This window comes from Delphinapterus leucas, chromosome 3 (genome assembly GCF_059928025.1).
Source record: "Delphinapterus leucas isolate spDelLeu-1000000601 "Yukka" chromosome 3, BTC_Dleu_Yukka2, whole genome shotgun sequence".
Classification (NCBI taxonomy): Eukaryota; Metazoa; Chordata; class Mammalia; order Artiodactyla; family Monodontidae; genus Delphinapterus; species Delphinapterus leucas.
This window is the reverse complement of record NC_143131.1, coordinates 136191182-136214745: the sequence shown is the minus strand read 5'-3', so window position 1 is coordinate 136214745 and position 23564 is coordinate 136191182. Positions and strand designations below refer to the sequence as shown.

Genomic DNA, 23564 nt, shown 5'->3' with positions numbered 1-23564 from the left:
CATGTCATCAGCACGTGACTAGAGAGAAAAGGAGCTAAATTCAGAATGCAGAAGTAGATTCCTGTTTGCTTAAAAATGAAAGGGAAATGTTTAGAGAACTCGAGTGGTTAATGGTGGAGATGGTAAAACCAGATGACTAATCTCTCGGAGTGCCCCATCGTGTATGGTCAGTGGGCAGCTGCGTTGTTGGTGCCATGGGCAAGTCAGCCTTAAGGAAAGATATAGGAAAGTGTTCTGAGCGTGAGGACTTTTTTCACTCATTTGAGGTACCTTTATAAAACACAAATCTGAAAAAAATCAGTTCTTGTTACCACCTAACATTCTTTGATGAATCTCCATTTCACTAATAAACAGTCTTTCCCTTGCCCCCTGTATTAATTTCCTAGGGATACCATAAAAAATTACCATATTTGGTGGCCTTCAACAACAGAAATTTATTCTCTCACGGTTCTGGCCACTAGCAGCCCGAAATCAAGGTGTCAGGATCTTGGAGAGGATCCTTCCTTGCTTCTTCCCGAGCTTCCAGTGATGACCGTTGATCCTGGGTGTTCCTTACCCTGTAGACGCATCACTGCAATCTCTGCCTCTGTCTTCACGTGACCCTCTTCCCTGTGTGTCTCTCACGCTGTGTCTGTTTTCTCTTCTTAAAGGATACCAGTCACTGGAATAGGGCCCACCCTACTCCATGTGACTTCATCTTAACTAATTACATCTGCAAAGACCCTGTTTCCAAATAAGGCCACATTCTGAGGTGCTGGGTAGACATGAATTTTAGGGAGACACTTCTACCCAGTTCACACCCCTTCCACTCTCCACCTTCACCAGCTGACACTTAGCCTTAGTGGCCTCCCCTCAATTCTCTGAATATGTCAAACCCTTTCCCACCCTTTGAACTTCCAAGTCCTCTCAGCCGAGAATTCTCCCCTGGTTTAAATGTCACCACCTCAAAGAAACCTTCCCATGCCCACTCTGTCGAAGCTCCTTGATCCCATCAACTGTCCTCAGTCGCCATACTTGTTTCTTTTCTTGTATTTAGCATCACACCAGTGCTCTGTGTGTGTATCAATATTTTCTAGCTTTCTCACTAAAATCAGCTTGTCCACAGCTAGCTTGTTCCCTCCTAGCTTGTTCTTCCAGCATCAGTAAAGTTCCTGTCACAGATCATGTACAAAATGGATAGTTGTTTATTAAAGAAACAACTTGAGTATCCATTCTATGCAAGGCCAGGTGCTGGGCACTTGCGGGACATGGAGTATGTGAAATATAATTTGTGGCCTCAAAGAACTTAGGCTGGGGGTGAAATCAGAGGTAGACACAAATGATTCTAAAATAGGATATGTGAAGTTTAAGCAGAGAGGGCCTGAAAAGTACTGTAGGAAAAACTAACAATTTAGCAAAGCTGGCAGTCTCAGGAGAACAGAGGGACACAGGTAGAGGAGAGACTTAGCAAAAGGGAGCTGGTATTGATGCAAAAAGTGATAGTAATTCAGGATGCACGTAACCAAGAGTAACCCCCAGGGCATTTGGTGCGTCTGTGGGCCTGGCACAGTGGAGCCATGTGGGATAGGTATGTGAACCCAGCTGCTGCGGCAGGCAAGGCAGTCAAGGGGAAGGTGCAGCGAATGACGCCTTTCCCAGCTATGGGTTTTGGGGTCCTGGTTCCTGGGCCTCAAGGGGCCTGGAAGCCATATGTTTTTAATGAGTTCTGACACACACTGGCGACTCAGGGCAAGGTTTTGCTGCCCGCGCCTGGGTGCCCCCGGCAGCTGGGGCAAGTTCTACCTGGCAGTTTTCTTTAGGTTCCTGCCTGCCCTCCCTCCCTCCCCTCCAGTTTCCAACCTAAGAAGATTGTTTGTTTAAGCTCCCGGTGAAATTAAATCCCGATACTCCTGGAGTAAATGGCACCCAATTTTTACGACAAGAGACAGCTAGCTTTTTCTGCCTTTCCTGCCTTTTCTCCTACTCCTTCTGCACTCCTTTCTGGTCCTCCACCTGCAGGGGCTAGTGCCTGGCTGAAGTGTTCACTCTTGCAATTCTCACTTCCTGAAACAGTCTTCAATAGACAACATGTCAGAGGACAAGGCAATCCCTTAACGTGAAGAAAATGTAAAATGTAGTTTCCTTTGCGATCTGCTGGTTAGAATCAAATGTCTTTCCGGAGGAAGGAGATCATTCCAAAGGGCACATGCAAATGTGAAGCCAGACAACACTATATAGGGGTCCTGAAGATGCAATAGTGTGCCTTGTACCCTGAATATGTTTACTAGAGAATTCATTTAGGAGGTCCTGTTTTTGGAGGCTGAAAGAAATAATACCTTAAAAGTGCTTAGCACCATGGTTACACAGGCTAAACAACCAGTTACTGTTAGCTACTATTACCACTCATTACTGTTAGTATTAATGTTTTCACATCGCTTGTGGAAGTGGAAATCTCCATAGAACCTAGGGCAAGACTGGGCCCTCCTTAAACACTGGCTGATGTATTGTCTGAGAGGACTTGGAGAGGCAGTGAGGATCAAGAAGAGAGGAGAGTCCACGTGGCTGAAGGTGGCTGGAGGGCACAGGTCACAGAAAAGGGGGAGAAATAGCTGCATGGGAAGCAGAAGGGGCACACTGACTATTTAAGGAGACTGTGGTATGATGTGGATAAGATGGTCTTCCGGATCTCTTTTTACTGGACTACACATCAGTTAAGTTTCTAGAGTGGGCCTGGTGGGGTCACCAAATATGGTGACATTAGAAACTGGGTTCTGGGTTAAGGAGGCCCAGTGACCCTCAGCCACACCTATCATACAGATTAATACTTCGTTAATTTCCTAAGGCTGCCCTAGCACCATACCACAAACTTGGTAACTTAAAACAACAGGAATGTGTTCCTTCACAGTTCTGGAGGCCAGAAGTCCAAAGTCCCACAGGGCCACACTTCCTTTAGGGGCTTGACGGAAAAATCTATTATTTGCCTCTTGCAGCTTCTGGTGGCTCTTGGCATTCCTTGACTTGTGGCTGCAACCTCTGTCACTGTGGTCACGTTGCCTTCTCCACTGTCTCAAATCTCCCTCTGTCTTTCTCTTAAAAGGACACTTGTCATTAGATTTAGGGCCCGTCTTCTTAAGCCAGGATGACCCCCTCATCTTAAGATCCTTAAGTTCATAACATCTGCAAAGACCTTTTTCCAAACAAGGAAACACTTGTGGGTTCCAGGAATTGTGATAGAGACATATATTTTAGGGGCTCACTATTCAGCCCACTACAAGTATCCTGGAGCTGAGAGAGGTTAGGTGACTTGCTGAAGATACTGGCACTAGCAAACAAAGGAGCCCAATGTGGAAATCTGAGGATCAGAGATGGGAAGTGACTTACCCAAGATAGTAGGGTAGATACCAGAGTCAAGTCTTCTTTCTACACAAGTCTTCAATGATTTTACCCAAAGATATGAGTAATAGGGGTATTTTCTGTAATACTTAGAAGACTTTTTGTCTGGGTAACTGGGAAACTTTAAGGGAGAATTTTTTGCTATTGAGTTATCCAATCTGAGACTCAAATCTTTTTTTTTTAAGAGGATAAGAAAAGATGGTTTGTAATATGATAAAGGAGTGGAATGGCCAATGCAACCATGTCAACGTTGAAATACAAAGGGAGATGATTTCTGTATAACATGGGCCTCCATCATTACCATCAGTGAGAAACATTTATCTATTCATGCACTCATTTATTTATTCATTTAACAAATATGGAGGACCTACCCTTTTGAGGCAGTGTGCTTAGGGCTAGGGAGACAATAATGAACAAAATGAATGTGCTCCTTGTATTTTTGGAATTCAACACAGTATAGGAGAGACAGACAACAACAATAATATAACAAAGGAGTGTTATTTTGAAATTTGAAAATTGCTGTGAATGAAATAGAGTACTGTGAGAGAGTCTATTGCTGTGATGCTACTTTAGGTAGAGGAATTAGAGAAGGTCTCTGTGAAATTTAGGTGAGATTTGGAGAAGCCCACTAGGCAAAGAGGCTAGAAAAGGCATTCCATTTCAAACACAATGCCCTAAGGGGTCAGTGAGCTTGCCATGTTCTTGGAAGTCACTTATGACCAGAACTTAGAGCTGGATGGGGAAGGTGAGTGGTGTGAGATTGCAGAGGTGGGCAGGTGCCATTTTTCACTTTGTAGTCCAGGGAAAAGGTGTGAATAAAATTCAAAGTATAATGAAATTGAAGTGATTTAAGTGTGTGTGTGCAGGGGGAGGGATCTAATGTGCATTTTTCAAGTTCTCTCTATGGAGGACAGATTATGGGAGGGTAAGAGTGAAGCAAGAACCTTTTTGGAGTCTATAGCACTGTTCTAGGCAGCAGATAGGGAAGATTTGAACTTGGGTAGTAACTGCTTATAGAAATGAAAGGAGAGGTCTAAGATATCATTTGGAGGTGAACCCTACAAGAATTGGTTGATGTACTAGATTTTGGGCATCAGGAGAAAAAATAAATCAGGAGACAATGGGTGTACGATGGTGCCATTTAGAGAGATAATGAAGAGTTAAGAAGGAACGCAATGCTGGGTAGGGCAAGCCAAACCAGATTCTGAAGAGCTATTGTTGAGCCACATTAAGTTGGGAGGCCTATGAAACATCTAAGTGAAGATGTCAAACCAGACATTGAATACATGAGTCTAGAGCTCAAGAGCATGGTCTAAGCTGGGGATATAATTTAAGAATCAAAAACGTACGGATGGGGCTTCCCTGGTGGCGCAGTGGTTGAGAGTCCACCTGCCGATGCAGGGGACACGGGTTCGTGCCCCGGTCCGGGAAGATCCCACGTGCCGCGGAGCGGCTGGGCCCGTGAGCCATGGCCGCTGAGCCTGCGCGTCCGGAGACTGTGCTCCGCAACGGGAGAGGCCACAGCAGTGAGAGGCCCACGTACCGCAAAAAAAAAAAAAAAAAAAAACCTATTGATGGTATTTAAAGTCATGAGAAAGGACAAGGTCACCCAGGGAGAGAAGAACAAGGTATTCTTGCGGGAAATGGATTGATATCTCACTTTGCCCTGATTTAAGCCTAAGTTCTGATCAGTTTTGTACTCTCCCTTTTCTATTTTATAAATAAATTACCCTCTGCTGCTCCGAGCCCTCTAGGCCCTCAAAGTGCTAATGAATAAAACATAGCAGTACATACAAATGACTTAACATAGAGAAATCAGAAATGTGGACAGTGTGGAAAGTGCTTGGGCATGACTTGTAGTACAATCCTTCACAATAATAGATTTTAACTCGCCACTTGGGGTTCCGATGAGTGTAACCATCGCTTCCTCTCCTCCAGAACATTGCATGGGTTCACAGAGATGGGATTTGTCCTTGATGAGGTGTAATTACATGAAATACACTGAATTCTTTCCTGTGGGCAAATTCACGTTTACTCTTTAACTGCCTCCTGCTTGCTTCATGAAGAAAGCCTGACACAGAACTATCCCTTACTTCCAACCCAGTTATAATGGTAAAGACACAGATGCCAGCAGGTATAAGATAGTCAAAAGATGGCTCTACAAAATTCAGTTCATCTGAAACCTCCCTTAATATTTGTTGAGATTAGATAGATTGAGAACTCCTTGAGTGAGCTGTTGCCTTTTCATGCTTGTATCCCTGGTTCCCAACATAGAGCCTGCCCCATAGTACAAGTTAGTCTAAATGGCTGGGAAATTAAGGGCCCCTCCCTGACCTCTCTTCCCACCATGGTCTCCATCATTCTTTATAGCCCACCACACAGGCTTCTTTAAATTTCTTAAATACACTAGGCTCATTCTGACCTCAGGGCCTTTGCTCTTGCTGTTCCCTCTGTCTGGAGCACTCTTTACCCTGTCTTCATACGGCTGGCTCCTTTTTGGATGCAGATCTCAGCTCAAATGTCATCTTCCCTTAGAAGTCTTCTCTGACCACCCAGTCTAGAAGAGGCTGTGTTCATCTCTATCCCTACTTTATTATCCATGACCTGTACTACTTCCTCAAATGACTTAATCATTTATGTTTTTTATTTCGTTACCACCTCCCTCCACTCAAACAGAATCTCCTTGAGGATAAGGTCCTCATCTGTCTCATCCTCCTGTATCCCCAGGACTAAGACAGTCCTGACATATAAAGACACTCACTCAATAAAACTGGTTTAATGAATATAGGTAGCATTAGAGCTTTTGACTATATGTCAGTGGCTTCTCTTTTTTTGGTAAATTTTTGTGTGTGTGTGTTTAATTCCATAATGCATTTAAAATTTATCTTTTGAGTGAACTTAATTAGAAATCTAGTATTCTATTTGTAATTTCTTTTTAAAAATATTACTATTTTTTATCCTTTTTAAAAAATTTTTTTATTACAGTATAGTTGATTTACAATGTTGTATTAGTTTCAGGTGTACAGCAAAGTGAATCAGTTATACATATACATATATCTACTCTTTCTTAGATTATTTTCCTATATAGGTCATTACAGAGTACTGAGTAGAGTTCCCTGTGCTTTACAGTAGGTCCTTATTATTATCTATTTTATATATAGTAGTGTGTATATGTCAGTCCCAATCTCCCAATTCATCCCTCCTATCAGCTGCTCTTATTAAAGCTTTACTCTTACCTCATTATATCCTCATCAAAAACCCCTATGAGGGGGTAGTCATTATTTTTCAACATCACACAGCTGGTTGCTGCTGAAGCCAGAAATCAAAGCTAGGCCTGCCCGATATCTAAGCTCTTTTTCTAAGTCCTCTGATTCACAATACTTTGAAACAATGGATGAACATTATGATAAAATAAGATGGTGGGAAATTTTTCAATCTTCAATACCTTTCCTCTTAGCCAAAGTCATAGTCAATATAGTGCCATTCATTTATTTATTTATTCATTCATTTAAGAAATATGTCCTGTGTATCTTTCTACTCAACACACTGTAGTAGGTAACAGGAACGTCCAGACAAAGGGGCTCAAAAGTAATGTTCACCTCTCTTTTCCATGTGCCATTTCAAAAATAAGTAATGAGCACCTACTAGTCATTGTTTTAGTATCTGTTCCAATGAATCAGTCTCCTTCCAAATTGTTGTGACTGCCTCTCCCTTAATGCCTGCCTCTCCACCTCCCCATCACCTAATGTTCTTGGTTCTACTTCTCTGTTGCAAGAGGTGTCCTCCATGTGGCAAAAAATACTGCCACAGTTGGCTCCAAGATTACATCATCCCAGCCCAGTAATGACAAATCAAAGAAGGGCCTCTCTCTCTTCCTGTTTCCTAAATTGTAAATCCCAGAAAAGACTTCGATTGGCTTAGGTTTGGATCATGTGACTTCTCTTGAACCAATCACTGTGGCCAAAGGAACACAGTAATCAGAAATGCAGGCCTGGATCTGTTGCCTCCTTCTATGGTCAACAACCCCATCAGAATTACATGGTTCCCCAATAAAAATTTTTTAAAAAAAGAATCACATGGTTGGAGCAACAGGGGAACAGTTGGCCAGAGGAGGGGGATGATGCAGTATACATGAGACAGTAGATGTTCACCATCTTGACTCATCAACTGCCCATCAGATTCTCAGGAACAGGGATATTGTCTGTTTTGCTCACCACTGTGTTCCCCATGCTGAAGACTGTTCCTAGGACACATTAACTCCTCAACACTGTCTATTGTGTTTATATGATGACTTTAAAAGAATGACATTTTATTATTTGAAAAAAAAAAACATTTTCATTATAACAAACTTCGCAATGGATAACTAAATATTACTTTTATACCACACCATTGCTGAGGACTGTTGATCTAGGGAGTGGGAATACTATTACTTAGGCTACATAACTTACCAGGCTTCCCTGATGATTAAATGCTATTATTATTGTGAAAGTGTTTCAAAAAGTTTTAAACAACATACAAATATAAGGCATTTTGTTGTTAATAGCTAGAAAATGAAGGCTAAGCGGAATTGCCTAAATAGGCTCTTAAAGGGGTATGGCGAAAAATGGGACTTTGTACATTTCTTCAAATGGCAAGAAATACTTAGGCAGCAAAAGACAATTTTCTAAAATGATGGGTTTGAGAAGAATGAATCAGCAGTGAATGTCAGTGCAAAACATTATTTAGGAACCTCTGGACAAACTTCTGATTAAAGATATTTTCCAGAGTGACTCCAGCAGAAATAATAAAATGCTAGGCTCGAACCTATTCACTTAGTTCTCCTAGCTAACCAGAATGAGAGAGCCGGGCTCACACCTCCTATCAAGTACACCTGGCTGCTTTTAAGGCTTGGCATAAGTACGTTCAGTACTTTAAGTCTCATTATTTTATGCTAAGTGTCAGCCTCCTGCTACAAGACAAGTGGAAAGGAAGCCAGACTGCTGTCCATAGGGAGAGAGACCAGTTCTATTCATCATGGGAACGAGCTAATGCACAGATAAACTGCTGTCATGAAAACCAAATACAGCAGCTTAGAAGAGCGAGTTTGTGTATCCCTCCCAGCTTAAAAGTAGGCGAGCAGGCTAGGGCAGGTAGGCAGCTCCACGTGGTCACTGTGAGTCACAGGCTGGCCGTTTGGCTCTGCCATCCTCCACATGTGGCTTCCATCTCTGGTTCCAAGGAAACTGCTGTACTGTTTTCCAGCCAACACGAAGAGGGTAGGAGGAAGAGTCCTGGCAAGTAGATTTATCTTTATGGAGATGACCCAGAATCTGCAAATATCACTCCAATTCATATTCCATTGGTCCTGACGTAGTCACATCGTCACACATAACCCCAAGGGAGACGCAGCACTGAGCTATCTAGTTGGACGGCAATGTACACAGACAACACTTAGGGTCAGGGAGGGTGGCTATTCCTAATAGGAAAAGAGGACTATGGATCCTGGGGGGACGAGCTAGCAGTCTCTGCTGTGTCGTGTGTATACTGAGTTCATGCTGTGTTTGAGACTTTCAACTGTGAATAAGACGATGGCCTGCATTCCAAAGGCAAGAGACACTCTCACATATAGCAATAACTCTCACTTAAGTGGAGTGTGACGATTATTTCCATCTGAGTGGAACTTAGGAAAAATTCTTAGAGAACGTAACATTTGAAATGGACCTTTAAGACTGGATAAGAGTAGTGCAGACTGGAAATTAAAGTTAGGAAACAGGACTGAGAAGAGGGAAAGAAGGGCCTATAGTCAGTGTGGAGGGAAGAGCTGGCATCCCAGCCAGAGTCATTTGCGTAGCTGGAGCCTTTTGAGAACCATCCACCAATCACCAAAAAAAAAAAAAATGAAGATGGATACTGTTGGTTCTCACTCCAAATCCATTCTCTCCTATCTCCTTAATGACAATTCTAACTTTTAGTTGAGCATATTGTCTGCCTCACACTTCTTTAGAGTTATATGTGATCATGTGACCAAGTTTTGACCAAGGATATATGAGTGGACCATTGTATGCAACTACTGAAAAGTGTTCTCAAAGAAATAGCTTTCCTTCACACTTCCTCCAGGCTGCTGCCTGGAATTCAGATGTGACGGCTAGAGCTCTGGTAGTCAGGTCGCATCAGAAGAATGAGGACCAACCCTGGTAATAGCAGAACAGAAAGTTGGAATCTGCCCACTTTTCTGATGACTCTATAGAAGCACCTTAGTGGGAAGCCCTGGGCTGCCTACCCCCAGACTTCTTTAAAGCAAAAAATAAGACTTTAGGTGTTTAAGCCATTGTTATTTGGGGTTGTATGCTACATTCAGGCACACCAAGTCCTAACTAGCTTTCAAACCCCACCTGGTGCTGTATTAAACTTAACAACGGATGGGCGGTTAACCCAAAAGTCAGCTTATTAGTTTCCTTTTACTACCATAACACATTACCTCAAACTTAGAGATGTAAAGCAACAGAACTTTATTTATTTATCTTGCAGTTCTGTAAGTCAAAAGTTCAACATGGGTCTCACTAGGATAAATTCATTGTGACAGCAGAGCTGTGTTCCTTCCTGGAGACTGTAAGGGAAAATCCATCTCCTTTCTAATTCAGGTTGTTGGCTGAATTGAGTTCTTGTAGTTGTAGGACTGAGGACCCCCATTTCCTTGCTAGCTTTCAGCTAAGGACTATGCCCAGCTTTTAGAGGCTGCCCACATTCCTTGGTTCATGGCCCACCATCCATCATCAAACCAGCAACAGTGGATCAAGTCCCTACATTTCAAATCTCATCTACCTCTCCTTGCATCATTGCATATCTCTGGTCAACCCTTTTGCCTTCCTTTTCTACCTTTACAGATCCATGTGTTTACATTGGGCCCACCCAGATGGTCCAGGATAGTCTCTCTATCTTAAGGTCTGTAACCTTAATTCCATCTGCAAAGTTCCTTTTGCCATGTAATGTAATATATTCATAGATTCCAGGGATTAGGGCATGAACATCTTTAGGAGGGTATTATTCTATCTACCACATTCAGAGAACATGAAGTTACCTCAGCACCCTCGTTCTCCTGTCCATTTGAGATCTTGTTTCAGCTGTCCTCCTCATTTACTGGTGTAATGACCCAAGGGGCAATTTGTCCTGGATGCTTGAGGTCCATTATAGCCTTAACACAGTCAGGAGTCCTGGCTTCCTCTAATTCTCAGGAATAATGCAGTGTCTCTGCCTGATCTCAAGAAAACTTTGGGATGATACATTAACTTGATACAAACATCTATGTTTGTAGGGCCAGGTTACAGGCCCAATTTGGTGAATGCTGGGAGTTTTCTCAGGTAGGTGTGGGGTTGGGACCAGGAGTAAAACTAGGTCTGTGTCTACCTTTCCTCAAAGCCAGAACCTGAAAGAGCCCGAGTGACTGTGGGAAAGGATTTAGGTCTGTTCAACGAGTTGCAAAGAGCAAGTTCTTTACAGATTCTTTCAGGTTAGATTTGAGGATACGATTGGAAAATGGTTGTAACAAACCTAAGGCGAGAAGAGAATAGAGAGAAGAGAAAAGAAAAGAGGGAACAAATGCCCCTCAAAGAAAATGTGGAGATGGGGTAACATCCAAATTATCTAAGTGGAGCTGGGGAAAGGTCACGTGATTGGTAGTGTTCTCCTTAAAGAACCATTATGGCTTGATCTTTGTACTTTCTGCCTTGTGCAATTTAGGGAACGTGCAGTTTGTGCAATTTGGAGAACTTCAGTGTGAGGTCACTGGAATGTAAACTCCAGGAGGACAAGGACCTTGTCTGTCATGCTTTCTTTAGCCCCAGCTTTCAGAGTACTCTTCTGCACAGGGTACTAACAAATATGTATTTCCATGAATCAGTGGATTAATGCATTACTGATCCCTTGAATGAGTAATTGGTGGGAATCCAAGTCCTTCTTTAGTCCTTTTCCCACTGGGCAGTGCAGTTTCGTACTTAAAAGCTTATGCTCTGAAGTCACACATGGATCCTGGTCCCACCTCTGCTGTTTGTCCCACCAGTGTGTTCCCTGGGAATTTACCTGAGTCTGTTTCCTGTCTGTAACATGTAACCAAAAAATTACTACTTTGTGAGGTCTCATTGAGGTCATAGATAAAAACTGCATAGTATAGTTCTCAGTAGTCAATGAGTATTAGTTCTTAATGTTAGTCTGAGCCCTCTGCTCAGACCAAAGTGGTCTCCCCTTGATCATCAAACTTAATCTCCAGCCTACATGCCTTTGCTTGTATCAATTATCTTGTCTCTCTAGCATGTTGTGCACAATGTCTGGCATATAACATAGAAACCTAAAACACTTGGATGGATAGATGGATGGATAGATGGATAGATGGATGGATGGATGGATGGATGGATGGACGGAAAATTAACTTATAGTCTCTGGCAGCTCCACTGGAATTTATGTATCTTCATACTCACCCGGGTCAGCCCAGTGCCTTACCTACAGTAAGGGCTCACTAAATGTTGGTTGGATAGGGATAAAAGGAAAGAAAAATCAGAAAAAGTAAAAATCAAGACCAATGCCCACCTGGTTTCATTCTTCTTTCAGGGTGTCCTGTTGAAAGACATTGTTGAGAAGAGAAGCAGGGAGTTGACAGCCACTCTCTGAACTCTATCCCAGGGCCGTTTTAGAACAGGAAAGTTAATTATGGAACCAGATTAACAGTTTCTTTTTTGATATAGTCAAAGTAAAACCAGCAGGATGCAATTTAGCTCTTCCCCACTTTCCAAATAGCAGCAAATTTTCATACAAAACAAAGAGGCACTTGAATTGCAAATTGCTTAGAGAATCAGCCAGCAACCCCAACGGAAGAATATTTCTGCTACTTTCAAAACCCGGCTGTTGCCCTTTCAGGATTAACCATGTAGTGGGACGACAAAGGCTTGGGCGTCTTGCTGTTTCAACTCCGGGCCAAGTGGGAGGAGGTGACCCATTAAGGTTTGCTGGAACGCTGCAGCATGGTGTCTGCTCAGAACATTTTTTCTTTTGTCTGAGTCATCTCTAACTCTTAGATCACTAATCTCCACTCACAGAATTGGGGCTGATGGGTCCCTAGAGGTCATCTCAATGAAAGGTGGCAAGAGCAAGTGCCTATGAGGGCAGACAGGGACATAAACGAACAGATCAGGGGGTGAGAGTGTGTGTGTATATGCCCACTGGGAAGTAGGTGAGGACTGGGGTGAACTCAGAGCCCCCATCTAACCATCATGGTCATTCAGGAATGCTGGCCCGTTGTTGATCATTGCTAGATAGTTCTGAGAAGACTGTCATCTGCATTATCTGGATTCTTACTTGAAATATTCTTCTTTTTAGCTGTTGGCATATAATTAATAAAAGAAGAAAATACCATCTATTGGCTTGATATGGCTTGTGGGCCACCAGCGTAAAACTTCTGATCTAGCTCAGCTTCCTTTATTGATAGATGACGAAACTGAGGCAGAGAGAAGGAAATCATTCATAAAAGGTCACAGAATGACAAAATCTTCAGACTTCTCATCAAGTGCCTAGCTGATCACACCACACAGCCTCCCTTAGATCCCTGTCCCCTACAAGACACAGGGCAGCTTCGTTTTACAAGAGTATTTATAAATCTTTTTTTCTGATTTAAATACATGACTCCTATTTTTGGCAGAGGATTTGGAAGGTCCACATCCAAGGATACATAAAAATCCAAGGAAACAAAATAAAACCACACACTGCTGCACCTGTGCTTTTGTTCCTGGAGAGACTGGAGCCTGGGGTGGGAACCTGGCTAGAAACAGGCTACTTCCAGACACAGCCACTGGAGGGCAAGGTGGCATCTCAGTTGGGTTAGTGCCAATAGGTGTAGGAAAGTCAAGACAGGGGTTGAAAATGCATGAGTTCATAGCGGCCAGGCAGGTGGCAGAAATGAGTAAAAAAAGAGAAAAAAAAGAAAAAAGCCAGATGGATAATACAGTGAAGAAAGAAAATATGTCTAAAGGACTCAGGCACTTGGATTCAGTCCATGTCACTGTGTGGGGGGTACATGTAGTGTTGACAGTCCTTTTGATTTTTTTCAAGTGCAGCATAAAATCTAAGTTGTTATGTAAAATTTTTCAATCTTTAAATGTAGCTCAATTTAAGAAAAAAGTTAGAACACACAAAGGAGCAGGATCTGGGTTGTGGCCTTTCTTTGTGACCTCTGTTTAGTGACTCACTGTAAGTGGACCAGTCACTGGGCAAGAGAGTCAACTGGGTGGAGAGCTTGCTTGTGATCAGTCAAGTCACAGACCAGCAGACACAAGGGCACGGAGATGACAGGGTCAGGACGACGAGACAGGCAGCAGAGAAGATCTGTGGACTCAGGGCAGCTGTCACCTGGGGAAAGAGGGCTTCCACCAGAGCCACCCTGCAGCCTGGGCAGATCCTTGGGGGGAGATGATCTTCTGTGCAAATCTAAGGCACTTTTGTAGTGTAGGTGTGGGTGTGTGTGCACACGCGTAACAATCTTTACTTTGCGAAAGTCATGTAGATAATCTCCCTTGGTAATCCAGTGGAAGACTCCTTCATTTTCTCTAAACCAGAAATATTTGAAGTCAGTTAAGATAGCAGTGGGTGTGTTGATCCCTTCCACTTTGCTGCAATGAATCGCTGAATGAGTAGGCGGCAGACTAGCATGGTAGGAGCCCTTGAGCGGAGGTCTTGGACGTCCCACCCTAACCTTTCTCTGAGCCTCCATTTCATACCTTGTAAGGTGAGATTTATGATACCTGCCCTCCTTCTCTGTTTTAGTGAGGATTTTCGATTGGAAGAGACAGAAAACCCAACTGGCTTAAGCAAAAAAGGATTATGTATTGGTTCACGCAACTGGAAAGTTCAAGCATTTCGATCATAGCTAGATGCTAATGCCCAAGTAACATCAAGGCTTGGTACCTCTTACTCAAAACTGCAGCTGTGATTTCCCACGTTGGCTGCCAGCAGCTTCAGGTGTGCATCCTCACCATCCTGAGTGCAACAGAAAGAGAGCTTCTCTTCCCCTACATTTTCAACACAAGTGTCAGGACTGACATGAATTGGCCTGAATTGGGGCCTATGCCCACCCCTGAACCAGTGAATGTGGCATAGAAGATGGAATGCACTGGGTAGCTGGACCAATACGCATTTCTCAGAGCAATTAGGCATTTAACTAGAGTTTATGGAAACAGGACGTGCACCCGGAGGATAACAGTTTATTCCTCTCTGGTAGAAATAGACTCTTCCTCCTGAAACAACTTCCTGGGAAAATGTCCAGCCTGATCCATGAAGTTTAAAGCTGGAGTCATCCCGTAGGAGAGAAAAGGGCAAAATACTTGATGACTGGATGATGCCAAAATGAGATTGTATGTTTTATATTGATTTTCTCTCCTGCATCTTGCAGGCTTGCTTTGACAGGAGGATCAGGACCGGTGATACTTGTTTCAGTGAAAGCAGGAGTGTGAATCGTGAGTAGTTTTTCCTATTTGTTTGTTATAGAATATGAACTCCTTTCTGGTACCAAGGTGAGATTTATTAAACTACCATTCCTTCCTTCAACCAGTTTAAACAAATATCCACTGGCCTTATTAGTAAATCAGATGCCAAGTATATGGCTTAACTTTTCTCTTTTATATATATGTTCCCCAGAGCAACATAGGAACTCTCAAGGTACAGATCACTTAAGATATATTCTTGGCTACAAGTAACAGGAAACACAGACTCAAGATGGCTTAAGTAATAAGAAAAAGATTATTAGCTATCATAACAAGATGTCCTAAAGTAGGATAGGAAAAAAATAAAGTAGGATAGGTCCATAGTTGGTTAATTGAATAGTTCAAAAATGTCACCATGATCTGGGTTCTGACATCTTCAGTGGACTGTCTCTTTCATTTATTTTTTTATCAGCTTTTCCAGAAGTCCTCCAGCAGGCTTTCACTCACATTCATTGGCCAGAACTCTGTCACCTATCCTTGCTTAAATCAATCCCTGGCAAAGCAAGATGTGACCACCATGCCTGGCTTAGACCAATCATTAATCTCTTCTTGGGGCTAGGGATGGGATCCACATCCTCTGAAGCACGTGGTCACATAGAGGAAAGTGAATATCTGAACAAAATTAAAGTCTTGTTTAAAAGGAGAAAGGAAGGATGAATATTGTAAAGGCTCTAAGGTGATACTGTGCACATTTCAGATAAAAACTGGTACAGGTACCTGAGTTCCAAGGCATCATATACTCCATCACTGAAGAAAAAGCAGGCCCCCAGCCTTGGCAAACCTTCCCCCAAGTCGTGCATAAAATTGAAGAAATATTTAGAAATACTTTTGACTCTGGATATAAAACCCAAGGCATTATCATTGTATGATATGCAGACTGTTTCTCCAAGTTGCATAATTATAAACTCCCCCTCAAAGAATAAACATCGCTGCCAACTTAAAAAAAAAAAAACTACAAAGCAGTATTAAATATGCATTGCTAACTTGACTTTTTAATTTGTCTGGGATCTCACAGAGGCGTGCACAACTCTATAGATACTGTGTGCTTAATAAAACCTTCCACCTGCCTAAAAGAACTCAACAGAAAAAATAAAGCTTTAAAACCCAATTTTTTTAGCTAAAGAATTTGAGTTGATGCCTGAAAATTACCAGTAGGAGTTCATCCTATTAAATTGGCTCTCAAATTCATTATTCTGTGCATTGACTACCATCACTCATGTCTAGGCAGTTGCTCTGTGCAGCCATAGGAAGATAACATTCCTCAGATGTCTTCATTGGGTTTTGAGTCACCTGTGAGCTGTGTGTGGTCTTAAATTTGAATATTTATAGGAAATGATTGAAGAGGTGCAGAAAGACTTTCTTGCCCCCAACTCTCTTATTGATCTGCCTAAAATGTCCACACCAGTCCCTGTCTTGGGCCTTGAAGTTCTCAGCTGCAGTACAAATATGCTACCTGGCCAAGACGGAATATTAAGCTATTCTTATACACCTCAATTTAAGTTTATCCCTTAGCACCAGTGATGACTGAGACACAGGATACCAATGTGTTTACGCATAGAGAAAAGTGCCCCTGGACCTATAGTAAAAATTATATATATATATATATATATATGTGTGTGTGTATTTATATGTAATGGAGATGCGTATTACATTCACACACACAACACACGTACACACAATGTTACATAAATGAGTTACTTTTATACAAGCTATTCTATGACCTGCTTTTTAAGCTCAACAATACATTATAGACATCTTTCCATTGCATCGTGTATGTGTGTATACACATCATTTTTTACCATTGATTAATATTGCATTTCAGGAATAAAAGGTAAGTTATTTACTCAATCCTCAATTAAAAGATATCTGTCATTACTAGTTAATATTTTTACTGTTTTAAACTATACCAAATACTCATGTGCACAGAGATTTTTCTCCACACTTACGGTTATGTCTTTGGTCAAGATTCTAGAAGGGTGATCACTGGGTCAGTGAGAGACCCGTGGCTGTGTAAGGGCAGAGCCATTAAAGACTAGAATCTCGACACAGCCATGTGCCAGCAGAGCATGGGCCGTTGGGGGGCTCTGGATATGCCTGTGCTTTGGGCTCCTGCACGAGGGAGAGGTTAAATGACAGGAAGAAGAAAATGGGGGCAAATTGCATCAAATGTGAACTTTGCTAAACGCCACATTTTTATCTTGTCCTACTACAGAACAGTAAGGGAATTACTGTTATTATAGGCGATTATATTTATTTTTGTGTTTACTTGAGTAATGGTCTGTCTGTCCTTTGTATAGACTGTAAACTCCCTATGGGTAGGAGCCAGGTCTGGTTTTCTTTTGTTGTCTACAAATACATACCAAATACCCAACATATTTACATTGCTGTGTGGATGTAATTTTGGGGTGAAAGAGTGAACAAATTATATAGAAAATATTTCATGATGGAAAGAAGGAAGTTCCTAAAGAGTGAAGTGTCTAGAGAATCTATGCTCTTCTTAATCATCTCACATAGCTCTTACTATCACTTGTTTATTATAATCTACATCCCAAAACAATGGAAACACTATACAACTCCAGGTGGTACTCCAGGATCTTAGGGCAAAAGACAATTCTGCCCCAGGAAGTATTGTATAAGGGGCAGCTTGTACTAAATGACCTCAGGGGTCAACCTATGTTTATGACCAGCATTTGATTTATTTTTACCTTTCTTTTCCTAAACAAGATGTGGTTCGGTGAGTTTATGAAAACCAAAGAAATGATGAACTTAGAGATGCGACTTTATATGAAATTCTATCCCATTGCAAAATGAACGGGTTCTGTAATGTTGTACCAGTTTGATTTGCTCCAAAACACACAAGAAAGATGAGATTTTTTTCTCTTTCCATAAATGATATATATTTGCTTTTTCTATTTTCAAAAATGTTTCATGTCATTCAAGGCTTTATCTAAGTTTCTTGAATTTTTGTCATCCTTCCCAGAGCAGCAAGGGTGGTTTTCCTGTTCCCTAAGTCACTTAATGTCCGGGTGCCCAGAAAAAGAGCTAGCTGAACAGACACACCCTACACCCATCGCCAACTGACAACTCCATTGGCTCCTGGGCTTAGAGTATCAAAATCAGTTCTCCAGGAAGCTATCAGTTGCTCAGATGAAACTTATTGGGCAACTCTGATCTGGTCAATACTTCTTATCTCTTCATTCTTCCTCAAGTATAATATTCCTTTAATGGAAAACCAAGTCTAGAAATCCTTCAACTATCTCCAAGGAGGAAGAGAGATTGCTCTTTGGCTGCTCACAGTGAAGTTTGGAGACCAACAGAATTAGCATCACCTGGTCACTTCTTAGAAATGCAGAATCCCAGGTTCCACCCCAGACCTAGTGAGTAATAATATACATTTTCTGAAGACCCTCATGTACTTTGGTGTGCACATAACAGATCTAAAAGACAATTTTTTGTAGCCATTCTCCCTGATACCTTCTCCCACAAAATGAATGTGTTTTAACCCACAAAATGAAGCACATGTGAAGTAGAGTATTATTAAAAGTGCATTATTTCCATAGCTCATACTATTATCAAGTTAGGCAGAAAAACAAACTTTCATAATCATTTGAAGGACACTTTCTATATTTAAGAACAATTATTTACTCCTCAGAGCATTTCATTATTTTTCAAAACAATTTGCCCTCTATTCTCTCGTTTTTTCAAAATGGCAGCCCTACAATAAGATCAAATCATGGCAAAAATGAGAGATAGGATAAGGTGATCTTTGGTGCTCCTAGGTCCTCCTTCTGAGCTTATCTCCTCTGTTCTTTTAAGATTTCAGGTACTATCAGCTTCTCTTCAACCCTTCCCTCAGGAAAAATCTATTCTTGGGGCGACATGTGATGCCAGCCATTTTATATTTTATGTATGCTCATAGAGTCATTCTGATAATTTTTAGTCATCTCTCTCATGATGAAAGAAAGACTTGGGTTTCCATTAAAGGAATATTACATAAGAGGAAGCGTAAAGAGGTAAGAAGTATTAATCAGATCAGAGTTGGCCAAAAGTTTCATCTGAGCAGTTGATAGCTTCCTGGAGATCTATGTTAAGAAGGATTCTGAGGCTATATCTGGGTTCACCAGGAAAAAAATATTTTGTGAAGTCTGCTGTGGGTGTGGGATAAAGCCATACATCAGCCATATAATGTTCCCTACCAACATTTACTAAATCTTTGTATGTCACACATTGTCAAGCTACTCACATGCTGTCTTAGTTACCTACTGCTAAATAAAAAATTGCCCCAAAATGTAATAGCTTAAAAGAATAATGTTTATTATCTCACAGTTTCTGCATAAGGAGTTTTTGAGCAGATTTCCTGGGTTCTCTGTCTCAGGGTTTCCCACAGGGACACAATAAAGGTATCGGCCTGAGCTGCAGTCTTACTCAAAGGCTTGAATGGGGAAGGATCCACTGACCAGCTCACGTGGTAGCGTTGCGTTCTTTGAGGACTGTTGCACTAGGGTCTCAGTTCCTCACCAGCCATTGTCCAGAGACTGCCCGCAGTTCCTTGACAGATTGCCCACTCCACAGGGCAAAGATGCAAGAAGAGTGAGAGAGGATGACAGCAAGAGGGAAATCACAGTCTTTTGCACCTAGTTATAGAAGTGTTGTCCAATCACCTTTGCCTATTGTATTCATTAAATGTAAGTCATTATGTCCACTCAAGGGGAGGGGATTACACAGGGCATGAATACTAGAAGGTGGGAATCATTCAGAGCCAGCTTACAATCAGGCTGCCATACATAGTTTATTGCATTTAATATTCACCATGACCTCTTAAGATAGGTACTATTATTATCCCATTTTTACAAGTGAGGAAGCAGGCATAGAAAGGCAGTCATTTATTCAGAGGACATAGCTAATAACGGACAGAGCTGGGATTTTGACCGAGGTCCATTGGCTTTAAAACTGATGTTCTTGTCACTGTGCCCTTTGCTATCTCTAGAATTACACTACAGAGTGGTCTCAAAATAGTTTGACCGTGAGCCTCTATTAGCAAACACTTTCAGGATACACCTTCACTATATGCGTATGTGTTTATAAAGTGCATCTTAATCTGTAAGTAAATATGAGTTAAGCTTACTTCAGAAAGTGATTATGAATAGAAATTCTTTTATCCACACTGCAGTGGATCGTCTTGCCTTCCCCTGGGGTCTCTCCCGCCTTGGAGGCTACCGAGCTAACCCCCTTCCGGCTGCAGCATCCTGTGGTCCCTGGCTCCCTAGTGGACATCCAGTGGGCTGACTGGAGATACAGTTGAAAGCTTCTGCTGCTCAACCACTAAAAACAGGGAGAAACTGGCTGTCAGCCTCCTCCTCTACCCATGATGAGTGTTGTGGAGAATAGTGAATGAGGAGTTTGAACAACTGCTTCCTCTCACTTGGTGTCATCAAGTCGCTTAAGGAAGGATATTGCAGGATTGGAGCAGCTTTCTCCCAGCCTTGGAGCCCTGGGGCTTCACTGCAGGGGGGAAAATAAATGCCTTTAAATCTGCCTCCTAATCAAGTTTGAAGGATAGAGAAAAATTCAGGTGCAGTTTCCAAGTGAGGCTCTAAATTTTATAAAGACCTATTTATTATTGCATAAAAATTATGTTTATTTTCAATTCATGCACATAGTAAAAACATGTTTAATGCATTTTGGATATTGAGCAAAAATTAAGGTTTCTGCAGAGGCTTCACTCAACTTCTCTGCTCTCCTCTCCTTAAATAACCACTTTGTGTGAGTGCCTCCTTCCAGTAAGAGTCTCTATTTATTCAAATATGGATGCACCTTGTTTTTTTTGTAACCCTCACGGTATACGCGCTGATCTACACCTTGGTGTTTTTTTCACTTATTGTTTCTTGGAGACGGTGTTACATTAGTGCACACAATGCTTTCTTATTCTTCTTAATGGGCACGTAACATTTTGTAGTATGAATGAATCAAAATTTATGTAAACAGTTTCCTATAGATGGATACTTAGGTTGGTTCCAATCTTTTGCTCTTATAAACAAAGCTGTGATAGATACAGTGTTTAGAGAATTGCTTTGGAAAGCGTTTGGCTTTTAATGTTGCTGTCTAATAGCTTTTTCTGACCACTTAAAAACCATGAAGTCATTGTTTGAGCCAGGTTGGATATGAGGGACATATAACCACCTTCCGGATTCTTCCAGTGTATTTCTCTGAATTGCAGTCCTCCCCTTGCTCCAGTACTTAGTGCCTTAGTGAATAAGCCCACAGTGCTGCTTAGAGAAAAGTCTTATGTGGCTTTCCTGGAAGAGTAGAGAAACTAAGGCTCCACCTTCCATCTCTGGATTTCCCAATGCAGCCCTGGGAAACAAGTATAAGAACTCTGCTCCAGACTAGCTAACAGGATTTATCCAGGGAGATATGAGTGGCCTTGACCAGTGGCAGGACGGTGTGGTAGGAGAGCACCAGTTCTGAGGTCGGTGCACTTGGACTGCGTGGGTGGTTGCCCAAGTCAAGCTACTGCTGGGTCACAACCCTATACGTAGAGGGCAGGGAGAAATTGCAGAAAATGGCCGATGACTCCAGATTGGTAGGTGGCTGTTTAAATAAGCAAGGGAATTTACTTATGAGGTTTGTCTTGGGTGGTCACAAAACAAATGGATTTCCTCACCCACCTGCCAGATCTGAAGAGTTTATATAGAGGCCTTATCTGGGCTCAAGTACATGCACAGTCCAAATGATCTCAGCAGCACATTATTATCTCAAGGCTGTGTCCTTGGACAGCTTCTGTCAGGAGGAAGGCAAGAACACACATTCCAAGGACAGGGGTAGGGGTAACGAGCGTCTGATTGCTCGGGGCCAGTTCACAGGTCAAACTGGTGGTCATGCCTTGTTGATGAACTCCCCCGGGAAATACTGTCACCAAAAAATGGATTGGATACTAGCCAGGCACAAACCATAGATACCCACTTTAGGGGTTGTTCAAGCAGAGCCTTCATCAGCGACCCTTTGTCACCATCGCTTCTGTAGCTCTAATCCTTTCTGCCTCTCTGGTCCTCTTTCCTTAGCAAGACTAGATGACCTCTGAGGTCACCCATCTCAGGCTTTCCCCAGCTTTGTGATTTGCCATCACATATGGGGGAAGAAGTCAGGCTCAGGCACCTGCCTTTATTTTGTTTGACCCCCATCTTGCCAGATCACTCAGAATTCACCAGCTGCGGGAATCTTCCCCTTTCTCTTGCCCTCCTCGCCAGCTGCATATGGGAATTATTCACAGTCGCCCAACTGAAATGCCTTCTGAAGACACATGTTTGCATTGATTTTCAAATCAGTATTCTGGCCCGGGTGACAGACACACACACTGAAATCTCAGCCTCTGCGTTCTGACGGAGCAAGAATTTTCACGTGTGGACAAATTGTTATAAGGATACAGATGACTAGGCTGACTGTATCCTTCCCTTCCACCAAGTGTCACGGAGGGAAAATCCTTAATAATAACAAGAGCAGGGCTTCCCTGGTGGCGCAGTGGTTGAGAGTCCGCCTGCCGATGCAGGGGATATGGGTTTGTGCCCTGGTCTGGGAAGATCCCACATGCCGCGGAGCGGCTGTGCCCGTGAGCCATGGCCGCTGAGCCTGCGCGTCCAGAGCGTGCGCTCCGCAACGGGAGAGGCCACAGCAGTGAGAGGTCCGTGTACCGCAAAAAAAAAAAAAAAAAAAGCAGCAGCAGCTGCATTTGAGTCCCTGTTTTTTCCTGGAGTCTATACGAGACATGGAGCATTGTGATGGACAGTACAGGACCTGGCATCAGCCTAAGTGGTTTGGGCCCCCATCTCCATCACTCAGTAGCTGTGTCACTCAGCACATTTCTTGATCACTCTGGACATCGGTTACACAATCTGTGAAAGCAAATAGACAAACAAATGAAAAACACCAGTAACCACACTTACCTCGAAAGGGCTGTTGGAAAGATCAAACAAGGCATCCCATGGAAAGTACTTAGCCCAGTGCCTGGTGCATAATAAACACACAGTACCAGCTGGCTGTCCCTGCAAGATTGTTTCTCCTCATTTCGTAAATGTGCAAACTCAGAAGCAGAGAAGGTAGAAAAACCTGTCCAAGACTGAAAGTTGCAGAACTGGGATTTAAACTTAGGTCCATCTGCCTCATTAATTCTTCAGATATTTATTGGGTGCTTTCTATGTTACAAGCACTGGGGATAGAGCAACAAGGGAGCAAGGTACGGTGCTGGTCCTCATGGAGCTGACCGTCTAATGGGATGCCGTGGAGCTCCTTCAGCTACCTCCCACTCACTGCCTTTGCAAAGGTGCCCCAGTAACTGAAGTAGCTCGTATTTATTGGGTGCTATTGGGTGCTCATTTAATCTCTTCAGTAGCCCTGGGAGGTAGATACAATTATCAGCATTTTACAAATTAGCAATCTGAGGCTTGCAGAAGGCAGAACACCTTGTCAAGGTCATGTAGGTCAAAAATGGTGGAGCTGGGATGGAAACCCAGGCAGCATCCTAGCACAGTTCATCATATCACTTCCAAGGAGGCAAGCTGACTTGTGACTGGGATTGGAGCTAGGGCTGAAAGCGATGTTACTGATGCGGCCCGCATCTAATCACATGTAAGGGGTGTCCCCTTTTTGTGCCCTGAGCTCCTGTAGTTACCGTCTGAGGATAAAAAGTACTAGATG

General features: G+C 42.5%; 1 long non-coding RNA gene across 2 annotated transcripts in view; it reads left to right on the top strand.

Moving 5' to 3' along the window:
• Positions 1 to 23564, top strand: part of LOC149749717 (uncharacterized) — a 207998-nt gene that overhangs the window by 115221 nt on the left and 69213 nt on the right. For both annotated transcript variants that reach the window (XR_016392844.1, XR_016392845.1), the window contains exon 3: positions 14783 to 14846. This is a non-coding gene — a long non-coding RNA (uncharacterized LOC149749717). The remainder of the gene's footprint in view (positions 1 to 14782; positions 14847 to 23564) is intronic.